The sequence below is a fragment of the Delphinapterus leucas genome, chromosome 10 (genome assembly GCF_059928025.1).
Source record: "Delphinapterus leucas isolate spDelLeu-1000000601 "Yukka" chromosome 10, BTC_Dleu_Yukka2, whole genome shotgun sequence".
Classification (NCBI taxonomy): Eukaryota; Metazoa; Chordata; class Mammalia; order Artiodactyla; family Monodontidae; genus Delphinapterus; species Delphinapterus leucas.
This window is the reverse complement of record NC_143138.1, coordinates 31291438-31298416: the sequence shown is the minus strand read 5'-3', so window position 1 is coordinate 31298416 and position 6979 is coordinate 31291438. Positions and strand designations below refer to the sequence as shown.

At 46.3% G+C, this 6979-nt stretch overlaps 1 protein-coding gene across 6 annotated transcripts in view; it reads right to left on the bottom strand.

The window, feature by feature from the left end:
* Positions 1-2303: 2303 nt before the first annotated feature.
* Positions 2304-6979, bottom strand: part of SUPT3H (SPT3 homolog, SAGA and STAGA complex component) — a 452287-nt gene continuing 447611 nt past the window's right edge. For 3 of the 6 annotated variants that reach the window (XM_089918656.1, XM_022582040.2, XM_089918657.1), the window contains one exon: positions 2304-6979. This exon is cut by the window's right edge and continues 23417 nt beyond it. The gene's annotated coding sequence lies outside the window, so the exon portion shown is untranslated. The other 3 variants (XR_016394602.1, XR_016394600.1, XR_016394601.1) reach the window with 3 other exon arrangements.

Here is a 6979-nt window from a genome sequence, read left to right as displayed (position 1 = left end):
CTTTTTGTTTTAGAATTGTTTTAAGCTTGTGGCTGAAATGTATATATATACTTGATGTGTTTTGATCTTTTTGATGTTCAAATTATCCTTAGGCCAAGAGAAGCCCCTTCAAGAAGACTCTTTAATGTCCTCGGTTCTATTGAATAGATGCATTAAAATTAGTCTTTGGTTGTTTCCTTGCTTTCTTGTGCAAGATATCCAAGGCTCATCTTATATATCTCTTGCCTTAGACCTGGAATCAACCATTTCACCATGAATCTTTGGCTCCTTTATTGTGGTCACTAAATCAGATTTAGAGACCACAAAACTAGGAACTTATTGCTACTGGGTTGTCAGCTTCTAAGCCTTTTCAATGGCTAGAGAGAGCTAGGAAATACGTTATTTTTTAAGAGAAAAAAGAATTATGAACTCATATTAATTTTCCAATGTAACTTTAAATTGTAAGAAGGCTACTGAATAAACATTAAGATTTCTTTACGGTTCTTTTTGTCCTGGGAATATATCTTACTAGGGATGTATAATCAGAATACTGTATTTAAAAAATGACCTGAAATATTGTTTTCTCTGTGTGGCTGTTTCACCGTACAATATTCAATTAAGATTATTTCTTTCAGTTTGAGTACTTTTTTTTTTTTAAAATTATTATTTTTTTTTTGCGGTACGCGGGCCTCTCACTGTTGTGGCCTCTCCCGTTGCGGAGCACAGGCTCCGGGCGCGCAGGCTCAGCAACCATGACTCACGGGCCCAGCCGCTCCGCGGCATGTGGGATCTTCCCGGTCTGGGACACGAACCCGTGTCCCCTGCATCGGCAGGCGGACTCTCAACCACTGTGCCACCAGGGAAGCCACAGTTTGAGTGCTTTTAAATGTTCATTTATATGTTCAGCAGTTATTACTCTTTGGGACTTGCCTTGTTCATCGTTAGTCAGGTTATTATTGACCTTCCCCCTTTAGCAGGTAAGCTGCACAAGAGGAAGGTCCCTTTCTATCTTGTTCACTGTTTACCTGCAGTAAAGAATAATTCCTGGCACATAACACACCCACATAAGATGCCTACAATATGGTAATTGTTGACATATGAGAATACATCATCCCAACCATGAGAAGTAGGTATTATTATCCCCAGTTAAAAGATGAGGAAATTAAGGCTCAAACAGCATAATTACTCATGCAAGCCCTCACATGAAGTCACAAGTGGAGACTTGGGTGAGGTTGGGCTGGTGGATGAGATCCGGGACTTACAGTGATTCCAGATTTGGATTAATTCCATCACTTACAGAAACAGAGGCCCTAATTCTCTGTGTTCCTGGAAAAGGAAGCTATAGCAAGAGTCTTCCAGCAGATGCAGGAGGCAAGGCAGGCCTGGGTCACCTGCCACCCAACTCTCATAACCTAGGCCATAGTCAAAAACTTTCCCTCTTGGATTTGCAACAGGGAAAAGGACTTCTCCCCGAAGAGGTTCTTTGTGGTGGAAGGAGCACTGATGTGGAGTCGGAGACCTGCTTTAGAGACCTGGCTTCACGTGTCAGCTGTGTGCCCCAGTCAAGCCACACAATCTCTGCGAACCTCGGTTTCCTCATTTGGAAGATGGGCTGATGGTCCCAGCTCCGAGCACTACCCAGGGCTGCTGTGGGATGAGCTGAGGCTGCAGGTGAGGAAGTACTGCGTCTGTGAAAGGCTCTCTAGGTAGAAGGGGGGTACTGTCCCTCCCTCCATTCTCTTCCCCGGTGGCATTTAGTAGAAGCGTGTTCCCCTCTGTCAAAGGCTTTCAAAGAAGTTGGCAAGGGATACGTTCACCCAGGAGACAGGCAAAACACTTTCCTGGAGGAAATCATCAAATGAAAAACAAAAAACAAACAAAAAACAAACAAAAAACAGGGAGTGGATGGAACATTTGGCTTTTGCTGATTACTTAAAAGAATCTTCAGAATAAACCAGAAAGTTAGAGAATCTGATGAAAGCTGGAGGTGGGGTCACAGTGGCACCACTCCACTCCTGTGAGGTAGGAATTATCTCCTCCCTTTTATGGATGAGGAAACTGAAGCTCCAAGGGGTCAGGAGACATTCCCAAGGGTGGAGAGCTGACCAGGACCAGAGCCAGAACTCAAAGCCTGGAGGGAAGTTCTCACTACTTCACCTCGTCGCCATGTCCAGGAAAGTTCAGCAAACTCTGGTAGGCAGTAGGACTGAGAGAATCACATAGTGAATAGCCTACACTGAGATGAGCTTCACTTTACTTAGCTGAGCAAACACTGCAGAAGCTGCATCCTTCCTGTGCCACGTGGCACAGTGCTTGACACATTGAGGGCTCGCGGAATACAAGAGAAAAGGCTGTTTCAGAGGGTCCTGGATGATCCGCAGGAAGATGGAGTGATAGCCATGCTTGCAGACACTGGTAACAGCCATAGGAGCTCGTCCGGGGCCAGCAGTCATATTTGGCTTCATGGCCTTGAGGTCAAAGAGGACTCATGGTTTCAGAGGAAAAGAGAGAAGCCCAGAGGGAGTCAGTGAAAGGCCACATGGATCCACTCTGGGAGGTGCGGTAACGAAGGCTGTCATTTTACCTTCTCCATCCCAGGATCAGGTAAAAATGCTGACGCGGCTCCTCCTGGTTCTATCACGTCTGATTTCATGAGGGCTGGACCGACAGGAGAGGGGAGACCTGCTCCAGGTTTGGTTTCAGCACAGATTTATGACAATGCCCTCGGCAAACCTACAACACAACTCAACTATAACTGGACAAGACGCAAGATCACCTCTGAGCACTTTCTTTTTTTTTTAATTTTTATTTTTACATCTTTATTGGCGTATAATTGCTTTACAATGGTGTGTTAGTTTCTGCTGTATAACAAAGTGAATCAGTTATACATATACATATGTTCCCATATCTCTTCCCTCTTGCCTCTCCCTCCCTCCCACCCTCCCTATCCCACCCCTCCAGGCGGTCACAAAGCACCCAGCTGATCTCCCTGTGCTATGCGGCTGCTTCCCACTAGCTATCTACCTTACGTTTGGTAGTGTATATATGTCCATGCCTCTCTCGCGCTTGGTCACAGCTTACCCTTCCCCCTCCCCATATCCATCTGAGCACTTTCTAAGCTCCTTAGGAAAAGGTTGAGCACTGAGGCCAGGTTCTATTATTTATTATTTATTTGCTTGTTAGTCTCCTGACAGTAGGGGGATTTGCTGTTGTTACTGTCTTTAACCTCTAGCTTTGCCTCCCTGACTCCCCGGAGCCCGCTTTTCTGTCTAGAACCACGTGGAGATCTCCAGTTCGTTCCATGGTTGAATCTGTGTGGTCTTAAACCCCTCTGCACCCCAGACTTCCACCTGTAAAATAAATATAACAGTATCAATCTCAGAGCGTTGTTGTAAACCTTAACTGAGAGGGCTTCCCTGGTGGCGCAGTGGTTAAGAATCCACCTGCCAACACAGGACACGGGTTCGAGCCCTGGTCCGGGAAGATCCCACATGCCGCGGAGCAACTAAGCCTGTGCGCCACGACTACTGAGCCTGCGAGCCACTACTGAGCCCACACGTCGCAACTACTGAAGCCCGTGCGCCTAGAGCCCGTGCTCCGCAACAAGAGAAGCCACCGCAATGAGAAGCCCGCGCACCGCAACGAAGAGTAGCCCCCGCTGGCCACAACCAGAGAAAGCCCGCGAGGAGGAACAAAGGCCCAATGCAGCCAAAAATAAATAAATAAAATAAATGTATTAAAAAAAAGATTAAATGAGTTACAAATACATGCACTTGCGTGTGTGTATATTTTAGAAAACTTTATGTGGAACAGATGAGTACTTTTAGACAGCCTTCTCTCTCTGTTCACTGGAGAAAATTCTGTCCCATTCTCTGATTCCCTTTCCCATGCTGTCATCAGAACACAAAATGACAAGGAGTCAGGTGGTACCTGGAACTTCTGATTCAGAAGTCTGCACCTGAAATCACAATAAGGAGAAATGTTTTCCTCTGGTTTGAGAGAAAGGGAAAAAGAATGATGACTGCAAGGGGCTGGAGTTTAATTATTATGTATAATTATATATTTATTATATACAGATACTTTTGTTACTTTAATTTCACCCTAGAGGGGAATAAATGACTTAATTCTCTTTCCATTCTTTTCCTGATTGGGATTTTTGCTCGTTGGCCTCCCTGCCTATTTATCTTATACAACATATCTCAGGTGATGAAACCTGGGAGCTGAGTGAGCAGCTTGGGGAAACTTGGGGCTTCTGTGGAGAGCAGCGAGCCATTGCCTGGGAGGCTGGAGGGAGTGTATTTGTTTAACATCCTTCCTCCTGCCTTAAGTCCAATGGCATGTTATTTGCACTGGGTGGGAGCCAACGCCGAGTTCCTCCCTGTTGCGTCCAACCTTGAACATTGCTCTGCGATTATGTTTCATCCAGGGATTAGCAAAACACAGAGGGGGAAAAAAACCTGAGAAGGTGTTTGGCCCGGGGCTCAGTGCTGCGTTAGCACAATCCACGAGCATCCTCGGCTAATTGCAGAACAGCAACAAACACACAGGCTCAGAATCTCGCAGGAGCGCTTCGTCTTAGGTTACTGTCGATGGTTTATTTATTGTGTCGAGCTTTTCTGTGTGTGTTTTTGTTGTTTGTTTTTTATAACCCCCCAAGGAGACGCCAAATAAACAAGCAGTTCGCACCCCCTCACCCTGGCTGTACCATTTCTCAGTGATCCGAACATCTGGGAGCAGAGAGCGGGCAGTGAAGTGTTCTTCTTTTTGGACTTGCCAAGTGTCATCATTCTGTCTTGAGCAAATCTTGAAGCTGCATTTTTCCTTTTATAAGGGGATACTGCTTCACTTAGCTGTTAAAAGCAGAAGACCCAGAGATTCCCAAAGAGACTCCTGAAAGATCAAGTTCTGCTACTGAAGTTCTGCTACTGGCAAAAGAGGCACAAAGGGGGCATTTCTGAGTCAGCGTCACTCTGCCCGTGGCCGCCCCTCCAGGGCTTCAGGGGAGCTGGGCTGCGGGCAGCGGATGATATGTGAGGGGAAGGACAGCGTCCTTCTGAGGATGCCTCGGCATCTCTTTTCTTCACCCCAGAGCTGGCCCCTCTTGCTGTGGCTGCTGGTCTGGAGCACGTGGCCCTTAGCGAAGGAGGCGTCAGAACGGACATGTGCCAGGGAGGAGGAGAAAGGAGGCCTTCCTCTGTGGGCCCAGGAGCGTGTGTGCCACAGCCTCTGCCCACCTCTCAGAACCCTAACCTTTTACAGCCCTTTTGGGGGGCCGGGGGCAGGGGAAGCAATACCTTAGCAGGTACTGAGCTGCCCCCAAGTTGCTACAGACCCAGGAGCTCCAGGTCAAGTTATCAAAACTCCGAGGCATGGGGTTGTGTTGAAATGGTTTGCAGCACAGTTGGGGAGTGTGTGAGGTCACCAGCTGGTCCCATGAACGACTGCATAAGGGTTACAGTCTTGAGAAAACGCCAACGACCCTGAGATGTTGAGACGACATCAGGAGAAGGGGGAAAACATTCGTGGTGCCAGCGACAGGTCTGGGATTGGAACGTGTAGCCGAAGAGTGAAGTGAGACTGTGGAAAGGTTCTGTAGTTTCGCCTATGCAAGAAGGATGAGAGTCTGGCAGGTTAATTTGGTAAATCCATAAATCAAGAATGGGATTTTGACTTTAAACCATTATATTTACTGCATATTAGTTTAACAGATTCCACAGAAAGAATTCACTTGTTACCATAATGTTTTTATAAACGTCAAGGGAACGTTGGCTTTCCTTTCAGATACTGCCTTGCATTCACTAATATTATATTATTCTTTTAATATTACAAACCCACCTGAGACCTGACCAGGACACCACCTGATGTGCCATTGTGTCCTCTGCCCAAGAGTGTGGCCCAGGATTCAAATTAGGTGACAAGGAGGCCGGAGCACATTCTCCTGTCCTGACAGACTTCTCTGAACTTCTTGCCACTTGCTAATTAAGCGACCGAGGGGACTCAGGTGAGCTGGAGGAAAGCCCTGTCTTTCTCCAACAGCTAGAACAAGGTGGCTGTTTTCTAAGACAAATGTGGGTAATGAACAGAAGAAAGGCCAGTGGGCCGATCAAGTTCTATAAGAAACACATGCAAACAGCGCACCCTTCCATGACACAGGCTCACAGGGATGACAAACCGAGTGTGTGAGACATGTCCCGAGCAGGGGCCTGTGTGACCCCCGGAGCAGTGGCGGGAAGCGCAGCTCAGCACAAACCACAGGCGAGATGAGTTTCATTTCCCCTCTGGTGCATCTTGAGAGCGCGCTGGCAAACGAGCGAGTCTACTGTTTCTTGCTTCTCAGCACCTGTGACATCACCGCTGAATAAGTCAGGGAATCACAACCACATTTCAAAGAATCATTCAGTTTTCTCATTAAGAATTCTATAGGAATTTTTTTTTTTTCCACAGCAACAGCCTTGCCAAAACAATGTTAAATATAGACCTGGTAATACCTTTCGCATTGGTAGGCAGCAATGAATGTCTAACAGCGTATATGTCCGGCAGATGTACATAACTTTAGAATTAGGCACTGAATTTTACACAGTAACATAGAGGACATATATTTGCCAAAAGGACTTTTTAAAAAATGAAGCAAAAAACCAACCTTGGGCTTGGTTGACCTAAGGGAAGCAAAACCTGTTAGCTGCTTCATTTTCTTGTAGGAAAGTGCTTGTTCAATGCACAGGGTATTTGGGGGTAAATGTATGTGTAAAAAAATTCAAAAGTGGTTAAAACTAGATATTTTGACTCGCCAGCTCATATGGTAAGTTCCCCAAATTCAAGGGTCTGAATCCTGGCTCTCAAAGTATAGAATTATTTTTGAGACAAGAGGCATCATATGCTTGTCTGGGCTGCACTGCTTGGGAAAGGGACACAGTTAAGTTGCAAAGTGGTTAGGGTCAAAGGACCCCCTGCTGAGAAAATATACTGAGTCTGACAGCTTGGAATCTTTCGGCAAGATCAG